This window comes from Diadema antillarum, unplaced genomic scaffold, assembly GCF_040938485.1.
Source record: "Diadema antillarum isolate AM-2024a unplaced genomic scaffold, OU_Dant_1.0 scf00000045, whole genome shotgun sequence".
NCBI lineage: Eukaryota > Metazoa > Echinodermata > Echinoidea > Diadematoida > Diadematidae > Diadema > Diadema antillarum.
The window spans coordinates 3,920,496-3,941,703 of NW_027270934.1; the positions used below are offsets into that span (position 1 = coordinate 3,920,496).

Below are 21,208 nucleotides of genomic sequence, written 5' to 3' on the forward strand. Positions count from 1 at the left end.
AAACTACATTGTGTGATGCCATGCAGCAATTTTAGAATGAAACATCACCTTGAAAAAGCACAATATACTGCCCTTTTACCTTGACATCTCTGTGCATCATAGCAAAAAATTAAAACACCTGACCAGTACAATGTAACAACCAGAGTCCCAAGACAAGGTGTGTCCATTCTGTTAAAGGGATGGTGTAGTTTTGGTTGAGTCGGGGATTGGGGTTTTAACTTTATAAGAGAAAAAAACCACTTATTTATGAAGAGCATACAATTCTTTAAGGAATTAGAACTACATTTGATGAAAATCGGTTTTGAAGTGGCTGAGATATTCTAGTGCAATGCAAAACAAAAGTCATCCTAATAAAAGGTGGGACGCACCTTTTATCAGGATGACTTTGTTTTGCTTTGTACAAGAAAGTATATGAAAAGTAAAAACCGGAATCCCCATCTTAACAAAAACTATCCCATCCCTTTAAAGGGATGGTACAGTATTGGTAGAGTTGAGAATTAGGCTTTGAACTTTTTGCGAGATACCAAGAATAGTTCAGAGCATACCATTTTAAGAGGAATTCAAAGTTAATTTGATGAAAATCAGGTTTGGGAATGACTGAAACATCCAAAAACAAAGTAAAACAAAGCGACCATATTAAAAGGTGGGTCCCACACTTTATTGGAATCACTCTGTTTTGGATTAAACTCAGCCATTTCAAAACCAATTTTCATCAAATAAACATTAAATTCCTCATGGAATTACATACTCTTTCATATTTCATATGAGGTTTCTCATTTATATCTCACCAAAAAATATTAGAAACCTGAAATTAGGTCTCAACCAAAACTGTACGATCCCTTCAGTGTGACTAAGCCCAATCTTGTACAGTGTAGATGTTCTAGAGTGGGCCAATGTGCAAGTACTGCGATTCTCAATACACAGGATGAGCTGGCAGTTCAATTTTCTAGCTCGGCCATCTTGCCAATGCTCTCTTTCCAGCTACTTTGAATGAAAGATTTCCTGAAATCGGTTCCCCCCTGTGACCCCGTGATCTGGATTCCAGGTCAACGCATCATGTGTAGTCTGGTTATCCAAGACCCTTGTGCGATGATTTTCTCCCACATTCAGCAATTGGATATCAAAGTTCGATTTTATTTTGAATACATGTATATCATACTGCAATGTGTATGTAAAATGCTGCAAATACTGAATGGTAGTAGTGGGAGTGTGTAATATAGATATGGCAAAATGACAGTACTTGTCATGAAAATTGATCACATAGACCTACGTATATATCACATATAAAAGGCTGTATAAAAGCTTTCATGTTTGCAGGATTAGATTCATTCAAAATCAGCACATCAAATAAAATCTAATTTGTTTCTAAATAGGGAAGCAACTTGAAGTCACCATTAAGTATTACTATCACACATATTGTACAAGTGTAGTACATGTGTGTGCCGTAGCTCCAGTGATCACTGTTGCATTTCAGTATGAATGTATTCAATTATAAGTATCCTCAAATGCATAAATGCATGTTACACTTTACATATAAAACCTGGGCCTTGCACTGTTGACAGATATAATGAGAGCAGTACAGCTACAGTTGTAGCAACACTCACACAAATTGTCAAAAATATTTCCTAACCTGTCATCAGCAACACACTGGCCAGATGACATTGAATTTTCGTCCTTGAGGAAACTGATCAGGTCACGAGACATTCTTGTTGACATCCAACGAAATATGACACCCAGTCCTAAAACATACATGGGGGTACGAATGGATCCTATTTCAGCCAACAACTTTCCTCATCAAACGGTTTGCCCTGTGCATTCTCTGGTGTTATCTGCCAGAGATTTGAGGGTTTTCTGTGACTCAGTCATAACAGGGTCATGCAATGCACTCAGTTTTAAATTCCCATATCAGCAACACGTTCTCTGCATTCTTCTCGGGTTCAGGGACTTCTTGTAAATTTGGATGTCAAAGTCAAAGCCAGTGTACACACCCAGTGCCCTGCCCCTGCCCCCAAAGTCTAGAGGTCAGCCTGGAAATTCTAGTCTTGTTTCAAGACTGTTCTCATAGCAGCTGCAATCTTTAATAGTGTCTATATAATTTCATTAGTACAAGTCTGTTGATGTGTACATATAGTATGTCCACCTGGTCAGTTTGGTGCCAGGGGGAGTTCATCATGAGATTGTGTGCCTGCCTGCCTGCTGGGAAAACTTGCAGCAGTCTTGGAGGAAGGCTACACCCCCTAAACTTAATCTCGGCACAATATCTGTAGGTGTATTATATAATGAATGACTCACGGGTTGGGAGCCTGCCCCCTCAAGACAGCATAAATCAGTTACACCGTAATGCATCCTGTACGCAAGAAAAGTTATTGTAATCACTCTATACACACACACACACAAACATACACGCAAACAAAAATCAGCAAACAAAATTGAAACATACAGTCATGTTGACATATCATGCACAAACACACAAATACAATGATATGGCCTACCACTGAAGTATCAATACTCTTATCTTTGTTCAACTCCTGCAGGACAGATTGAGTTGAGATTATGTGCAAACTCAAATTTCTTTATGGCTTTAAAGGTCCAAACAATGTGTCTAGTTTGAATCATTCTGAGTTGTATGGCTCTTCGGGTTTTTGTCCCTCCCCATCCCCCCCCCTCCCCCCCCCCCCCCCCCCCCCCCCCCCACTATAACCATGGACAAGTTCTTCTGTCAATCTGTGCCTCCTAGTTGACTTACAAGTGAAATACATTCAAAATCAGCATCTGGCTCAATTTTGGACATCAAAGATAGCTTTGAAAGAGAAAGACTGAATTCAGTCTTTCTCTTTCAAACCAAACACAGTTCAGAATGCTTTGTTCAATACAAAATTGATATTCTTGACCATGTGAACAGGTAAAACTTGAAGCAAAACTAACTCAAAGTTTAGAAGTTTATATAATATAGACTACTCCTATATTGCAGCAACAGAAGGTATGTGATTGTAGAGATCAGGCAAAAAAAAAAATCATGTATGTCTTCTTCATGATTTCCTCAATAGTGCACTCTGCCTTTAATGGCTGCACGAGGCTATGTCTATAATCAAGCATCAAGATTCGACTCTGACTCAAAATGTCAAGAACACTTTACTGAGCGAGTAGCGATCGAATTCAGGGGAAGCATTTTTACAGGCAGCCACCCGACACAGCAAGTCAGAAATCACAACTGTACAATGCACAATGTATCCAGCCTTGCACAACGCACAAGACGCTGACATTGTGCAACATATGTTTGCACTCATTCGCAGACGACTGATCTGGAATCAAATTTGGGAATCAGAGTCATCTATCCATGATGCGCAAGCACTCGCCTCTCTGGAGATTTCAGACCGCGGAGGCGTTTTGGTTCTCAGTGTTGGTTCGCGCGGCGGAGGTTGTGGCCGAGGAACACGGGGTCAATCTCTGATTGAAGCCGAAAGGTCACTCTCTCGAGCCACGAGCGGGGATTTAATGAGCCCACCATTCATCAACCCATTCGCGTCGCGGGGGTAGCCGGAAATGCACCAAACAGCTCAATACTATCTGCCAACAGCGTTTTTAGACACAGTGACAGCACCATTGTGCAGACACAAAAGACGAACCTCGCAGTCAACACCAATAAAATCTTCTCTGTCAAAATGCCATTATTGTAGTCAATTATGAGAGTATATTTTAATGTGTCATAACTTTTGGGTATTGAAAACAGCTAGGAGTGAACAGTCTGATCACATTTCAAATCATACAAGTGTAATAGACTGTAGAAAATGTCTACAGCATGTCTCCTCCATTTCCTGCAACTTTAATTCTAATTCAATTTCATCTGCTTTTGTGATGCGTACTATTGTTAATTTCACATATTTTTCTTTGTTACTACATTGTATTGATATTGTGTTATTTTGTGTATGAAAATGTTTTGCATTGTTGGAAATGAAATAAATGAAATGAAATGTAATAAAATGAAGATACTCTAGCTTCTTTCAATCAATGCAAGTGCAGTACCAGGTACAGTTGTAGTTATGTTACTTCAGAAGGCTCAGAAGACAGAGACTGACTACAAGTATACTGTACATTTGACTGGCATTCAATTGAAAAAAAAAAAAAAAAAAAAAAAACTCTGTAAACTGACTGATCTCAAAATTCCTGCGCTGATGGCCTGCTTTACGTCATTCACTTTATTTTGCAAAAAGAAGGGTGAAAGACAAAACAGAAAACACCTTTGATACTGATCAATGGCAACGTCCTTGAATTTTCAACAGATTTATGCATCAAACAGAAACATTTTATTCACATGTCAAGATCGGGTCAAAGTCATTAACATTTACATCAATTACATTGTATGTCGTGTCCTGCCATGACTCATCATCCCAGAGCCCCACGTGGATATAAATGCACGTGCGGAAAACACAAACCCTCTACGGTATTTAACCAACAGCATGATCACATGCACATCGTTAGCTCTTGAGCATGCATGGATCTGCTGTGTAACAAACATGTGTCATTGCCAATACCATGGGTGAGTGCCCAGTGGCAGCCTTCCAGCCGCAGTCGCATTTTATCACCTGGGGGGCCAAAGTACGCTGCAGTTGCCCTTTCATCGGCCACGTGCCGCACCAAACCGGTCTGAAAACGCTATCATCATGCAGGCAGGGTATGGGACCACTAACCTATTCTGTACCCAGCACAAGGCACATGACGACTTCAAGGGGTGTCGTACTTGCAATGTTATGTATTGTCCTACCAAGTTTCATGAGTGGTGCTTCATACTTTTTTGGCCAGTATCACCACTTCCTTTTTTTTTTCCTTTTGATGTGGCACCAAATTATGTACTTTCCATCAATAGGTTTAATGCAGTGTATTGTCATCGACAGTCTTTTGGATCTGCTTTGCTTTGGTTATTCTTTGAGAAACTTAGCATAGTCCAATCGTCTTCTCTATCTGCGTGGAGGTTCAAGTGCTACTAAATACCTTTCAAATGTCAATTGCAGCAAACACACATCTTCATTATCTATTCAGGCGATCTTTCAACAAGACTACCTTTTTTCAGGATGTTTTCCTTCTCACTATAAAGAGAGACATTAATGGCAAAATTGTGGCAAATGAAACCTTCTTTTTAAAAAAGGAAATTGTTGTCGCTTTTCAACATCCCTAAAAGACAAAACTGCAAACTCGATTTCCCTACCGATGCTTCCATTCTCCCTCTCTTCCTCTAAAAATTATTCCCATCTCAAGAGGAGGGTGAAAAGAAAAGGAAATCGACGAAGCAGCAAATGCGCAAGCTGAGGAGGTGGCTCTCACGAATGTGCTCACCCACGCACGTGGGGACATTCATTCGGGCGAATGTGTCGGGGGTGAGGAACACTAGACACAAGATACTGGCGAAAGGTTAATAGCGAGGATGACTTGTGCACACAGACCGACTGCATCCTACACGAGTCTTGCATGTGTGCGTAGGTGAAAGAAAAGAACGACAGCAGCATCTGGAATTGTGCAATTTGACTCTTGCGAAGGGAAAATTGACTCTTTGTAACTCTCACCATTAAGGAAGCCTCTTCTTTTGTTGCTCGCACAAGGCACATCATTTTATGCTCTCTCCCATTATACAGTTTCCAGGTTTGTTTTTTTCTTTTTTCTCTTCTCTGCTTGCACAAATACATCCACAGCGCTGTGTTACCATGACAACTGGTACTTAGCCGCTACAGAGAGGAGAATCTAGAATCAAACTTTTTTCTAGCTTATTTCTTCCCCCGTACCATATAACCGGCAATGTTAATTTGTACAAACCTCAGAATGTCGGAAGAATGTAGTGACTAAGCACAGAAACAACTGCTATAAACAGGGTCTACAATTCTATATATAGAACGTATTTCAGCAAACAGTTCTTATCGAGTATATATTTGAAGGTTTATGATAAGAGCATTATGGAGGGATACATACAGTGTACATTTCTCTTCCGCATGTTGTGTTGTTCTTTAAAGGGAAAAAAAAAATTACTCCATCAAAATTCCTTGACTGTAAGGATTCTCTTTCTATTTTTACCCCAATGAGAATCTAAGCCAAGGGGGATTTGCAGATATTCAAAGCAGTCTGAATAACAGCAACGCATTCTTTGAAAAAAAAAAATAGCAAGAAAGAGAAAACAGAAACAAAACATGCAGAAATGTATGGCCTATTCAATACTGGTTCAACTCAGTAACAGACCAAATTCCAGTTGTACAAAAACAGCCAAGAAGAAAAATATGATGTAGTAAATGAATTTGTTCATCACCAGGCAACATCATGTAACCAGTAGAAAGTGAAAGCAGTATTACTGAAAACTATTAGTTTCCTCAGTATTGAACAGGAAAATACAGTTTGAATTGCAGCAAGTTGTGATCATGACTCAAATATTGTAGAAGAGCCCACACAAAACAATGTGGTCAGAACAATTCTGTCTACTGTTGTGGGTATTCCCCCCCCCCCCCTATTTATTCAGTCATTCATTTTCAATGTACTTAAATTTCTTCACTTCATTCACTATTCATTCATATTTGTTAAAATTAATTATAGTATTCACTTCACTTTTAATATATTCAGTTACTTGAAGACATCACATTCCTCACTCGGGCTTCCCATTGGCACACATTTGGACACATCTGGCCTTTATTTCTATTGCATACTATCGGCCATAAATTGGTTGTATAATAGTCACACCCTTTTAAACTAAAATAGCTTTTATACACCGGCCAAACTCTAGCCTACTGTCAAATAAAAATGACAAAACAAGTGCAACAACTATGTACAAGTACCAACAAGCTCTACGGGAACATTACATTGTACACTGTTTAAAGGTATACTTACATGTACCACAATATATTTAAGTCCAGTGCAGTAGGGATACCAATGTTACGTGACTGTACATAGCATACATGCTCAGCATTCCATTCCCCTCCTAATGGTCAGTACATGCTCACACCGCTGGCCATCTCAGCAACCATGGTCACTTCCCTACCCTCCATTTCCCGCTCATCCTCCAGGGATTGTTGTAGATGTGGATCACAGGGCACCTTGTCAATGAAATATTCATACAAGTGAGCTGTCCGAGAATTTATACAGCTCTGAAAGAAGCCAAATGATCTCATTTTCATTTGAGTGAAGAAATTCCACACACAAAGCATTACTTCACCACCAATGAAAAAAAAAAAAAATGTCTGAGGGGTTTTTACTTTTAAAATCTTTCTGTACTGTAAAAATGGATATTTTCATGTGACTATTTTTTCGCGCTCAGTCTGGCAAGAAGAGTTTCGCGTGCGTTTAATTCCACAGAATCCAGATATCAACTATTGGAACATACAAAATTGTATGGCAAGCAAAAATATTCGTGTGCTTTTATTTTTGCGCTTGTTTCGGACTGCACAAAATGCGTGAAAATTTCAACACCGTGAAAATGCCCACTTTTACGGTATCATGACAATAATGATATGTCGGCCTGTCCACTTTCTTTTGATTTCTTCAGCAACCATTGTTGTGGAGAGCAAGAGAAGGCAGCAGTAATGTATGCCAACCTCAACCCCACTCCCCTCTATTAAAATTAATACACACTGGCCCACATTGCTGCAAAACCTGGGCAGCTTGCTTTTTTTGTGTGTGCCAACACTACACCAGACCAACTTCTCGCAAAATCTGTGCAATCGTGATGTAGATGGCTCTGTACCAGCAAAAACGTACAATATACATTATAAATGAACGATGCACATTATAAATGAGGTCCTGAGGGTAGCAAGTTACTTTTGTCGAGCTTGTAAAACTATGCGGTAATTGTGGATTGTTTTACCATTCCTTGTTATCTTGGACTTAAACCAATAGCAATTTTGATTTCTTTTGGATTTCAGTCACAGTCCAACTCCATGGTCATGATTGCATACATGTGTGTGTATGTGTGTGTTTTTAGGAGTATTAAAGGGATGGTACAGTATTGGCGGAGATGAGAATTTGGGCTTTTAACTTTTTGCAAGATACCAAGAAAACACTTACAGTTATACAAAATGATATAGTACAGAGCATACCATTTTATTAAGAGGAATTCAAAGTTTATTTGATGAAAATTGGGTTTGGAATTAATGAAACATCCAAAAACAAAGTAAAACAAAGCGATCGTAATAAAGTGTGGGTCCCACACTTTATTAACATCTCTCTTTTTTTGGATATCTCAGCCATTTCAAGACCAATTTTCATTAAATAAACATTGAATTCCTCATAGAATTACATGCTCATTCATATTTCATAAAAGGTTTCTCATTATCTCACCAAAAAATGTTAGAAACCTGAAATTAGGTCTCAGCCAAAACTATACAATCCCTTTAAAGTTGTTTCATTTTTTCCAATTGCTTCCAGGAGACTGGTGTGCCACATACTACAGTGTAAATTAACCCCTGGTGTGCTTTCAGTGCTGACTGGCGCCGGAAACCCTATGGTGTTGTACACCCTGTCCAAAATCCCTGGCACAGAAAGGATTATTGGGCAAGTCCAAGATAAGGTCCCCTCAGAAGGCAAAATTTCATCTTTGCTCAATATTGACATGTTTGGTATCATTTTGAAGCTTATGAGTTGAAGTTTTGATTTCCGTGAAGGAAAAAATGATATTATGTAAATTTATGCAAATTTCAAGGGCTTCATTTGCATAAATGTGAAACACAGCGTTACGTATGGGACATTTATAAAAATTCATATTAATTCAAAGGAAAGCAAATAATATTTGATTAATATGTGGACATAAGAAGTTCATCACATAGTTTAACTTGGTATGAAAATTTAGGGATTATGCAAATGATTATGCAAATTAGCTCGTGTCCTATCATGAGATGTCCCATACGTAACAAAATGAGGTCATTTTTTTAGGTTTTTTCTTAAATTGCTAAGGTTATTTTAATGCCCTTTTGGAAAGTTCTAATTTATTGTTTAGAGAAATTAAATACCAGAGAAAAAAGAAAAAAAAGTAAAAGAAATATTTTTTATTAGGCATTGAAATAATGTTACGTATGGGACAAATGCGTTACGTATGGGACATCCTCATACATATTGCATGTGAATGCATGTAGCTAGCTGGGAAGGTCTCTCAGTACACAAATGGTCAATCATCCTGAAGAAAGCATCCCAACATTGTAGCTACTTTTTGAGTTATAGACACTTGAAACAATACATGAACTTGACTGAACAATTTTCAGAAAGGGGGAGGGGAAAATGGCAAAATACACAATGAAAAATCAGCATTAAAGGGATGGTATAGTTTTTTGTAGAAATGGGGATTCAGTTTTCAACATTTAAAGAGATGATTGGAAACCAATTATATGAATTACTTAAGAGCATAAAATCCTAAGACTAGAGGAATTCAAAGTTTATGTGATGGAGATCCAATTTGAAATGGTTGTGATATATATAGAAGGAAAAAAAAGTAAAATGATTTTTTTTTTATTGCAAGTGATACACAAATTGTCCTTATTCAGTTTTCAGTAGTAGCCACAACAAAATTCATGGGTATACATACTGAGGTGTGACTCGAATCAATGACTTGACTGCTAGACAGACATCATATATCTACTCGATTACTGGGGTTCCACGCAGCAGGTATTGCTTATTTATTAAACTTAATATTTCTTGTGTCAAGTTGTTTTTTATTGAAACTAAATGGCAAACTGCCCTTCATCAATGCAAGTAAACACTTTAAACTATTCAATTTTTCAGTAGTAACTATCCTGATAAAAATAGGGCATACATACTCAGGTTGGTCATAAAAAATATAGAATATGATTGAATGTGATTATGATGGTAAATATCTGGGAATATTGTTCCCTTGTCAATCTGGATCAGTATTTGAGTAATTTCAACTGATTCCACCTCAATAATTATGCAAAAAATTTGTTTAAATGGGTATTTTGCAAAATTATTTTGCAAAATACCCATAAACATGGTTCTCCACACACTAAACGAATGGGGGACAAAGGGCATGCATACCCAGGTTGGTCATAAAAATATAGAAATATGATTGAATATGATTATAACGGTGAATATTTGGGGAATATTGTTTCCTTGACAATCTGGATCAGTATTTGAGTAGTTTCAACTGATTTTACTTCAGTAATGATGCAAAATACCCATAAACATGGTTCTTCACACACTAAATGAATGGGGGACAAAGGGCATGCGTACCCAGGTTGGTCATAAAAATATAGAAATATGATTGAATATGATTATAATGGTGAATATTTGGGGAATATTGTTTCCTTGACAATCTGGATCAGTATTTGAGTAGTTTCAACTGATTTTACTTCAGTAATGATGCAAAATACCCATAAACATGGTTCTTCACACACTAAATGAATGGGGGACAAACTGTCCCATACGTAACTGTCCCATACGTAACACGTCATGTCTGTCTTTAATTAGAACCTGTAATTAGAGCTTTTTGCCTAATGACATGAAACTTACTTGTAATAATCTTGAGTGTTGTGACTTTCATCACAGTGAGTTTCAAGTTGTAGAATGATATACTTTCAGAGAGTTTTGAGGTTGAAAAAAATGTTCAAAAAAACGAAATTTTTCTGGTCCCATACGTAACGGCACATATTTTCTCTTCTAGAATATAATTGTCAAGGTCATTTTTCTCAATTTTTTACATGATTATACTTCTTCTAGATATCAATCACCATGATGAAGTTCAATATGATCAAAGGCCATTAACACTACTTTTCAGGTCATTAAAGTCTCTGAATGTCCCATACGTAACGTGCGCGTTATCTTGGACTTGCCCTATTATAAAAGCCTGTGGGTAATCACACTATCATGGAATGGGTAATTGATGATAAAATAAAACAAACACTGCGTTCTGACAACAGAAGTCATATTGTAGCACTGGTAACAGCTATGCTTCCTCTCCCAATGAATGTGACAAATTATATTTGGTATTTTCTACATTATCATTTCTTGATTTTAATAGATGGTAGCATGCATGACTTGAAACAGAAATCGACTCGGATAGAAATACGCCCACATTATTGATTTGATACAAACACTTGATATTCATCCTCACAAAATCAATGTTGTTCTTGTTCTTCAAAACTTCCTGTTTTTCACACATTGTGTGCTCAATAGTTGTAATTTCTAGTCCCAAACCTGATTAGAGTAAATTCAATCTCGTGGAACATAAACACATACACTAGAAAATTACAGCTATTATAGCCACAACTCATATGGGCATAGCAGCATACTCACTTACAAAAATTAGCTCCACCAGCGTATCTCTGATACAAATTGAACGCAACATTTTTTTTTTTCTTTTAATCGACCAATTCCCATGCCAGCAAACAAAATAACGATTTGGGGTCAGCGCAGCTGAGGTAATTAGTGGACCAGTTTTAACAACAGGTGCAGCACTGGCTGGTACTTGCAAAATGTACAATACATGTGTACAAAGAGGCAGGTGGGGGTAATCTTTGAAGCGTTGTGTGTTACATACTGCACAATGCATCAAATAATTGTGTGGACAAAAGCATCACACTCCATAGCACAATTCACATACAGTAGACTATAACCTAAACTGTGTATTGTGGAGCCATTTCACCTGTTCAAATAGCAATACTATTGAAACAATTGCAGAAAGAAAATAGCAATTTTTCAATGTTTTTCTAACACAAACAGATATGTCATGTTTTAAACACCACTGCTATGGGCATGAATGATGTGAATACATGAAAATTATGCAAATGGAGAATGATATTACACTTGATATTACAATTGATATTATTTATGTCCGTACCTATTTCATGTCTATCATCCCAATACTCGGCAGAAATCAATGAACCAATACTGAAATTCAGACGTACACTAATTTACAAGTGTACACGTACACTACAACTGTACATGCCTAACTGGAAACTCTTCTTTCACTAAAAAGTTGTTGTCCTTTAAATCAAACCACATCTTTGTGACAACAAACACACACACGTATAAAGCGTCTATGGTGGAAACTGAGGACGTGTTCTACCCTTAAGAATTTTACCACATGAATGAGGACCTGTGTGTCAGTAGGAGTCTAGGACCCTTGTCAACTGAGGACTCATTTGTACATTACCATCCAACCGAGGACTTATTACAATAATGCTAATCGAGGACCTACAAACATGAACCCCTACATGCAAAAGCATGCAAAAGCAGACAGTTTGGAATGGTCTGCGTACCAAGGACGTCCTCGGTTCTCTGTGTGTCCTCGGTGTAAAGTTCGTACAATGTATACGTGTGTCCTCGTTGTACACCATGGGTAAGTGCACACACACACACACACACACACACACACACACACACACCAAAGTTTATTCATAGCCAACAATTACACCAGCAAATACAGCAACAACATAAAGACAGGGGAATACAAGTGTAGTTTCTGAACCAGTACTTTTGTGTACAGTGTAGTAGTAGTACAGTGTACTTGCACATGTATGTGACGACACACTGTTGACTCCATTACTTTCAAATAATGATCTCGATGCCCTTCCAGAGCTTGAATAGACGCAACAGTCCCCATCTTTTTCCTCTCACATGATGATATCATGAGAGCCCTACAATGTATATCACATGACACACAGAATCTTATTGTTGGGAAGAAGCTTTAGAGATACTGGAACTGGCCCAAAAGAATCTTTGTTAATCTAATATCTCCCTATCTCTCTGAGGGGAAAAAAAAACACAAACAAACATTTACAATACAAAATAAAAGTATGAGAAAAACAGCCTACTTAATATTTTATGTTATTGAATTTTCCTTGGCATTCATTTTATGTTCACTGACCCCCCAAGAGACAAAGAAACAAACAAAACCCTGAAGGTACAAATCCCCCTGAAGATTCTAACTGATAATTTCCTGTTTGTGATGTACAGACAAGCTACAGTGTCTGCGGGTCATTCTGGTGTAATGCTAGACTATGGCATGATAACCACACAGTATCTATTTGTATTATAGTTCCTGGCGTGCCAGCATAATGGCCTATAAATGTATAACATGCACCAAGTGTATCAGAGGTTGCTCCCGTACATTTACATACATACATGTGCACTAATAAGCTCTCTTTGTCACAGTAAAAAATAATAAATAAAAAATCAGACAAATCCATGACGAATCAGTCATAATCCATGCATCACTGGGGTATCATCAAACTATAATACAACTAAAAAAATATATAATATGAACAAAAAACAATTCCACTTTGCATTTTGTTCATTTCATTCAAGTTAAAAAGCACAGATTTTCAAAAATGTACTGTGTAACTCCCTACACAGGAGAGATTTCTGTGGGTTTTTTTTTTCTTCAGTTCTCTTCTGTAAAGACTTTTTCAGTTGCCGACTCGATCCGCTCCTCTCCTGCAAATTCCAAACTCACTGACTGATGTCTACTAGCACCTGCAAGACTGCTCATCGACATTGCTTTTCATAGTAACACAGCCATGACATTAAAACGAAAGCTGAACTTTCTTTTAATACTCACTGCTGCAGTCGGCTGTGGCCATGAACATGATGTACGTACGTACGTCATGATTGACAGACACAATGTGCAGCGGGGCTGCCGACAGTTCACAGATCTAAATCCGGAAGGTTCCAACAGAGTTAACATGAAGAATGAACCCTAGTGTGTTCCACACAACTCAATCAGCAAAGAGTGTCAGTCCCTGTATTGGAAAGGCTTTCACATTCTCTTAACAGGAAATGAAGAGTCAAAGGAATAATTCCATCCAGATATTATGACTTACGTTGCCTAGTATGAAAACAGAAAAAAACAAACGGGGGCATAAAAATCAGAGAAGTAGATCAGTGAAAAGTTGGGGGGACAGGGAAAACAGACACACAAAAGAGTTATGAATTGCAAATGTTTCTAGAGCAAGACAAACTTGGCAACTCTGTGTGATGTACAGGTGTTGAGAAACTCTCCATTCATTTTGTATACAAAATCTTACTAATTTTAATCTTTCTCAAACATTTGGGCAAGACAAAACTCCTCTGCTTAGGAGGGCATGCAAAACATACAGTACCAAGAACAGGTCTGAAGAAATTGTTTTCTTGGGGGAAAAATCAACAGTAATGGAAATGTTGTGTACAAAACAAATGGAGAGGTCCTCAACACCTACACTTGTTGATGACACAGAGGGAGTTGCCAATTTGTCTGATTTTCTAAACTTTTACAGTTCATAACTTACGTGTGTGTGTGTGTGTGTGTGTGTGATTGTTTCCCCAAATCTTTCATCGAGATATTTCTCTGATTTTTCCATAATTTTCATACACCGCAACATACTGTACTATCAGGATAAAAATTTCCCTTTTCTCAGGGAGCCTCCAGCAGAATGAGGCAAACTTGGCAGCTCTCGTGAGTGCAACAAGGCTGTGAGAAACCAATGCAGACACTTCTTTGTGTGTGTGTTTTTTTGGCTCCATCTGTGGCAACTGATGATGTGTGGTGTGACTGGCAGGAAACGCTGATGGTGGTTGGCACGACACTTCTGCTGGGCACAGCTCGCGGATGGCATGGTCGGGTATGTTGTACAAAAACCGACACCCACCAGAGAGACGACGACAACGGTTTCGAGCCATGACTCTTGGCATCCATGTTTGTTTCAATCTCCTTGGTCTATTAATAGATCAACCAATCTCAGGATAATCCAGCCCTTATGAGTAACTGCTTTTATTTTTGGAGGACCTGACGATATTATGGGGTGCAGAGAAGTTCTACTGCATGTACAATGCACACACCATGAACATCGTGATCATACAGTGGCCCCCACTTGGGAGGGGACGGGGAAAACAGTTTTCTTCCATTTAGAGTTCTGCCGAAATAGTGGGTGATATAGCTCATGCAAATCAGCCCACAAGAAACCCAGTACACCAGTTGGTACATGTACAAATTGTACAGTGAATTGTATGTACCAATTGGTATCACACACCTAATACCATGCATGATACAGTTATCAATTCTTAGTATCCACAGCAACAAGTACACACACAGTACAACACTCACAAAACAAAACAGGGCAACAAGAAAGTAAACTACAATTGTAAATGTACACTGTACATGCATATGAATAGAACTGACAGGGTGCAGTACATCACCGCCAGTACAATGTTATCCTATTGCCAGCTGTAAATGTAGTCCTTCAAACAATGTTTTTTACTGCTTTTCCTGTACCGTAATTATTCTCTGGATTTAGTTATCATTTTCATATGATGACGGACAATTAAAGTATTTTCGCCAAAATATGTGTCCCAATTATGTGGGCTGCAGTTCCATTTACTAGGATGAAAATATCATGGATATTTTGCAATGTATACAGTATGCCTACATTAAACTTTGTTGCACAATTTGTACAACTAAACGGTAGGTGGTTTCCCTGCCAATGCTGTTCCTGAATGCCAATGTACGCTGTGTACCGCAAATGTACCCTCATTACTTCAGGTGCCCAAACTGATCATCTGTCATAAGGTGGCCTCAACACTTCCCTTTACAGTTTCAAAATTACAAGCATTTGTTCCTGTAAGAGGTTCAGTGTATCACCGGTCGTAAAGTCCATGCGATTGCTGACATTTCGCCAATCAGGAAATTGACTGTCAAGTTCTGTTGATCACACTATCGAACCTCATTTCCGTGAAAGGCTAAGCATAAGATCCAGCAAGATATACCCGGTACTGTAAAAGTGGACAATTTCGCATTCGAGTAATTTTTTGTGCTCCGCTGGGTACGACAAATTTCGCATGTTTTTAATTCTGCGCAATCAGGACACTGATCGGTACTAGAACATTTGCGTGCTTTTATATTCGCACTAGGTTCTGGTTGTGCAAAATGTGCGAAAATTTCCAATTTTAGGATTACAGTATCCCATATGCACACTTCACTCACACATGTAGTCATGGGTTACCACAAAAGAAGAAACTTTGCACAGTAAACTTTCTGTACTGAGCCCATTTTCAAACTCATTACTTGATACATCTGTGCTATTTATACTTGACAGAATAATCCTTTGCTAACAATTTTGCAGATAAGAGTACTTTGTACATATATTAATGTATCTATTAAAAAAAAAATATATGCTTGCATTTAGTATGATTTCTCTGGAGTGATAATCATGTCTATCCAGCTAAAACTACTTCACATTTATTGTGTGACACAGAAAAATATGGCTGTGTTTAAAATAGTGAAATGCACCCTTGCACCCTTACGATTTTATACTAGGCCCAACATGTCTGCAAAATATGAAACTGTCCCATCTGTTAAAAATGATGCAATGTGGTAAAAATATGAACACTTAAATGCTGCTGCTTTTTTTATTTCTTTGCTAGCATAAATAAGTAGATGCATGGCAAAAACAGCATTGGGATCAATTCCAACAAAGTCCAAAGTTGTTATCATCATCTCCTGGAGCTCTGGTAGTGCACTAACCCCAGGGGCGCTCCACTGTACACAGTTTGTGGTGTTCGCAGTTGACAGACTAAATTGATACACACCTGATACTGCCGTCAGGCCACGCTGCTACTTATTCAAGGCACGGCACGGGAGTGACATGTGACTCTAGCAACCATTCGAAAAATATTGATCATTCTGACATTTCTGTTATATGATGTGAGGAGTAGACAAAATGCAGAAATCTATAGATATAGAGGTTTCTATGCTGATATACATGTATGAATGTTTACTGAGCTTATCTACTAGCGCAAGGTATGTTTTTAATGCATAACCACCGTGCAGCCATACCCATACGTGTTATTAATAATTGCATGAGTGCTTTTAACAATGTTCTTTTACAAGAAATGTATTTTGGTTCACAAAAATACTGATTATTAGGCAATAGAAAAGTGGGTGAATGTCCTTACTGCATTACAATACAGACATGCACAGGCAGACAAAACTACAATTAGAAATCTAGATTAGAATTCTAGATCTACAAACATTTAGAATCAAGATTTTCTACAATTCATGCTGGACAAATGCTAACCCCGGCGCGGGGCGCTGTAACCAGTAACAGCACCCCAACAACTTGTATGCAATTTAGTGAAGTAATCAGGTGCACTGCGATGCTTGCAATTCAGTGAACAACTCATCATTCAAAACGACACTTGGATTCGCAACGTAAAGTCACATGTTGTAATACCATATTGTTGAATATTATAGGCAACTATGTATCCCTTACAGTGGCTCACCATTACCTCCGAAAACAAGATAAATCGTCATCATCTTTGAGACCATCTCCACGAGATGCGAATCGCCATTTTGAACAGATCACGTAAATAAAATGATCTGCGCATGCGCGAATGAATATTCATTTCAGTTCTCAGCTAGCCGTCCTGTTTTTTCTTTCCACACGCAAACATTGTGTATCATTATAAGTGCTACATTTTATCCATATCCGATCCACAGCAAGGCCGTTAGCGCATGCGCTGTGTAAGTTGTACTACGATACGAAGTGCGGAGGGACTAAAACCTCGGATAATATCTTTCACTGGGCTCTTAAAACAGATCATATTGTAAATCGATTTAAGCGGCTCTGATTGTAATTGTAAAGTATCTTATCTAACAGTATGGCTACGAATTTCAGTGTAAAACCCTGTATTTTGGTCTCTGGTCACCAAAATGCAAAGCCATATCAGGCGGTTCTTCGATAGCCATACATAGTCATAGGGATGCCATGCGACCCCGACTCAGTACGGGTTGGGGTCGCTTGTGCAGTTAGACAAATGCTAGAGATAGAGGCAATTGTGCACTTTACGGCCCTATATTATCGGTGCGAGATTTTACCCTAATCGAGCAGTGCGTGTGAATTCGAGTTCCTATCAGGCACCGCGGTTCGACAGCGGGTCTTCCGGCACTGTACTGTGTACATGTGTGTGAGATTTCGTGTTGGGATGCATGCAGTGTGTGTGAATGTGTCAACATGCGTGTGCGTGATGAAAGCTCTTACAGTACGCCACATGGTTGCTCTAACGCCCTTCCCTGCTGCCTGTGCGGCGCGGCGTCATCGAGCATGAGTTGTGCATTGACTGGCACACAACTGGAATGCAACGAGTGGTAAACTTCCGTGCTTCAATCATGATTTTAAATGAATGAATTTTGCGTGATATATTAAGCAGGGTATCACTAATTAAACCTATTGCGGAGGGCATATGTCCCCTTCGGCCTTGGCGGAATTATTCTGTAAAATAATGATAAAAAAACACAAAATCTTATCTCGATTCATCAGTCTGTCAGTGTTTATTTCGTCTACACAGTCTACCAAACGCCGTGCGAAGTGTGTATAGCTACCGATTTACGGGCAGCCACTACATGGACACACACACACACACACACTAGCGCAAGCCTCGCCCGCGTGGTTGGTTTGCGCGATCAGCTAGCTCCGCAGAAGCGCCGTGAGGCGGGCTTTTAGTGACCTTATCACTTGTCAAACGGCGTTCCATACAGCAAGAGAAGCTCGCCAGCTGCTCAGTGCGGAATTTTTTATGGGATATCACCTTAGCACACGGCGAATGAGGTCCCGATAATATACCATAGGGCTGTAAAGTGCACAATTGCCGAGATAGAACTACACTGTAATTTACTCCTGTAATGACATTGTAAATAAGTGACCGTTCTAATCGTTTCGAGTAGCAAACCCATGTTCGCATGTTCTAACAATAAGGTCGGGTAAAAATGTACAAGCTACTACTATACTAGCATAATCCAAGTCAAACCCGGCCCTGCATAAAAACGGCCGTCCACGTCCATGGCCATCCCACGCATACACATTATGCACATGCAGGCATCGTTCGCGATACGGGAGACATGCACAACACTCTGCGCAGATTCTAACCGTGCGTAGTACGAAACCTCTGCATTCACAATGTAGGCTACTAGTACCGCTATCAATGGATTATGACCAATATGCATAAACATCCCGATTTACCCTAATCAAAACCCATAATCCTTACTTACAGTTGCCACATATGTGACTGTTGTTTGATAACGTGACACACCTTATTTATTCTTTACGATTTTCACTAAAATAAGCAAATGACGGTTAAAACAAGCCGCCTAAATGAGATTGACACAAAGGAATTTCATTGATTTACTACACACGAAAAAACGCCGGTTGACTCGCGACAGTACGCTTGCACAGGAAATCGAAGCCAACACCGAACACCGCATGGCAACGGATTTCTGTCATTTTCTTCTTGAATTTATAGACATTTCACTCAGGGCAGAGTAAACGAGGAATAAATGATAATCTGATTGTATACTCACTTCCGTATGCTTACACATCAGGCGAGGAATTGTGAAACGAACAAGGGAAAAACTTGAGAAGAACTCCACATTGACTCCTTTGGGGGATAATCGTTAGAGAAAAACGCGTGAGCACAAAATGCGAAGGAAGCTTGAAGGTAGGTGATCGACGTGCTCGTTATCCCTATTCTTCACTGTGTGTGTATGTGTGTGTGTGCGCGCGAACGCAATTTCGAGTGCGGAAGTAATTGCTGTGCGCCCTTTTTATGTTTACTAAGTATGTGTACCATGGCACACACGAGTTACAGTACCTGTCCCAATGTATAGAAAAAACAAAACAAAAAAACACGACATATCCGCGAACGCTTGTGTAGTTTGGCGCGCGCGTAAAACTTCTCCACGCTGGGATGTGAAAAGGTGGTGTCGCAGATTTGGGAGGGGGGGGGGGGGGGGGTAAAATATTGCCCATAATGGTTGCAAGAATAAATTGGTTTCGCCTCAATTGCGTCATCTTGAGGAACTCGTCACATTACGACATGAATGTTTCATGCAACTGTGTCAGATCAAAGACGTCACACAGTATTTTCGGCGGAAACTATTCAGTTATAACATGTCGGCATCTACAAGTAATTTGCATAGATACAGCAGCTAGCAGAAAGGTCAACGTGGATGATCGAGATCAATACGCATGATAGTGTCATTCTTACTCACGGTAGTGACTCACTACAGAGTACTAGTAACAGTATAGGAGGAAACGCACGATATCACGGAGATGCCTAATCTTTAGTCGGGGTTGCTAGCTTTAGACCCGACCTTAGATCACTTCCAGTTACTATTTCTATTTCTACTTCTATCCTAATAAGATAATAACAATCAATGAAACAAAATACACTGTATGACAACGAATAAATGCAAAACTTCGGCATTCGGTATCAGACAAAAGCAAAGTAGGGAAATTTCGAGAGAAGATTTTTTTAAGTATTTCGTACCAGGCCCTATATTAAAAAATAGGAACAAAACACGGTAGAACCAAATTTAAAAAGGAAGGAAAAGTTTGTGTTGTTTAGGTCCCGACAGGACTCTGAAACAACTTACCTCAGTGAAGCATGAAGAGAGAAAAAAAAACCCATGAAATCCGGCATTGTACTCAAGTAAATAATGAAATATTTCAGGAAACATCGGCTGCAAGATAGTTCGACGGTCCTACCCAACTCAACAAGTGGATAAACAAAAATAATGTTGCAAGCATTAAGAGTTGTTGGACGCTAATATTGTGTTACAAAATCATCCGTTCATTTCATATGACATATCATATATATATATATATATATATATATATATATATACATATACATATATGATAAGGAATGACACAACTGATAGAGAAATACAAATTGCCACTTGGTATTTATTAAGATTCCAAATTTTCGGGGGCCTCCCCCTTCGTCAGGGATGAAAATGCTAAGCTATCTTCACACTCACAGTGATTACACTACACACACATATTTATTTACATGAATATATATATATATATTATATTATATATATATATATTATATTATATTATATATATATATATATATATATATATATATATGAAGAGTTTGTTCGCAAAAACCGATAAGTCCATATTTGCCAGATTGAGATTAAAGGTCAAGAAAAATAAAGAAAATAATAAGAAAATTTTTGCTTCTTTTGACCATAACTTCAAAAATGTACCTTCATATGTAGTGACCAATATATCATTGAAAAGGTATTATTTTGTACTTAATGACAGAGACCGTACTTCAAAATCTTCCAAAATGGACTTATCGTTTTTTGCGAACAAACTCTTCCTATGTATATATATATATATATATATATATATATATAATAGAGAGAGAGAGAGGGAGGGAGAGCTCAGAGATGATGATGATGGATGGACAG

At 38.6% G+C, this 21,208-nt stretch overlaps 1 protein-coding gene across 2 annotated transcripts in view; it reads right to left on the reverse strand.

The window, feature by feature from the left end:
- LOC139714780 (protein tyrosine phosphatase type IVA 1-like) overlaps window positions 1-19,433 on the reverse strand; it is a 47,053-nt gene extending 27,620 nt beyond the window's left edge. Inside the window, exons 1-2 of one of the 2 annotated variants that reach the window (XM_071626446.1) lie at window positions 19,304-19,402; window positions 6,862-7,067 (exon numbers count right to left, since the gene is read on the reverse strand). The gene's annotated coding sequence lies outside the window, so the exon portion shown is untranslated. Of the gene's footprint in view, window positions 1-6,861; window positions 7,068-19,303 lie in introns of both variants that reach the window. The other variant, XM_071626439.1, reaches the window with a different exon arrangement.
- Window positions 19,434-21,208: the final 1,775 nt, after the last annotated feature.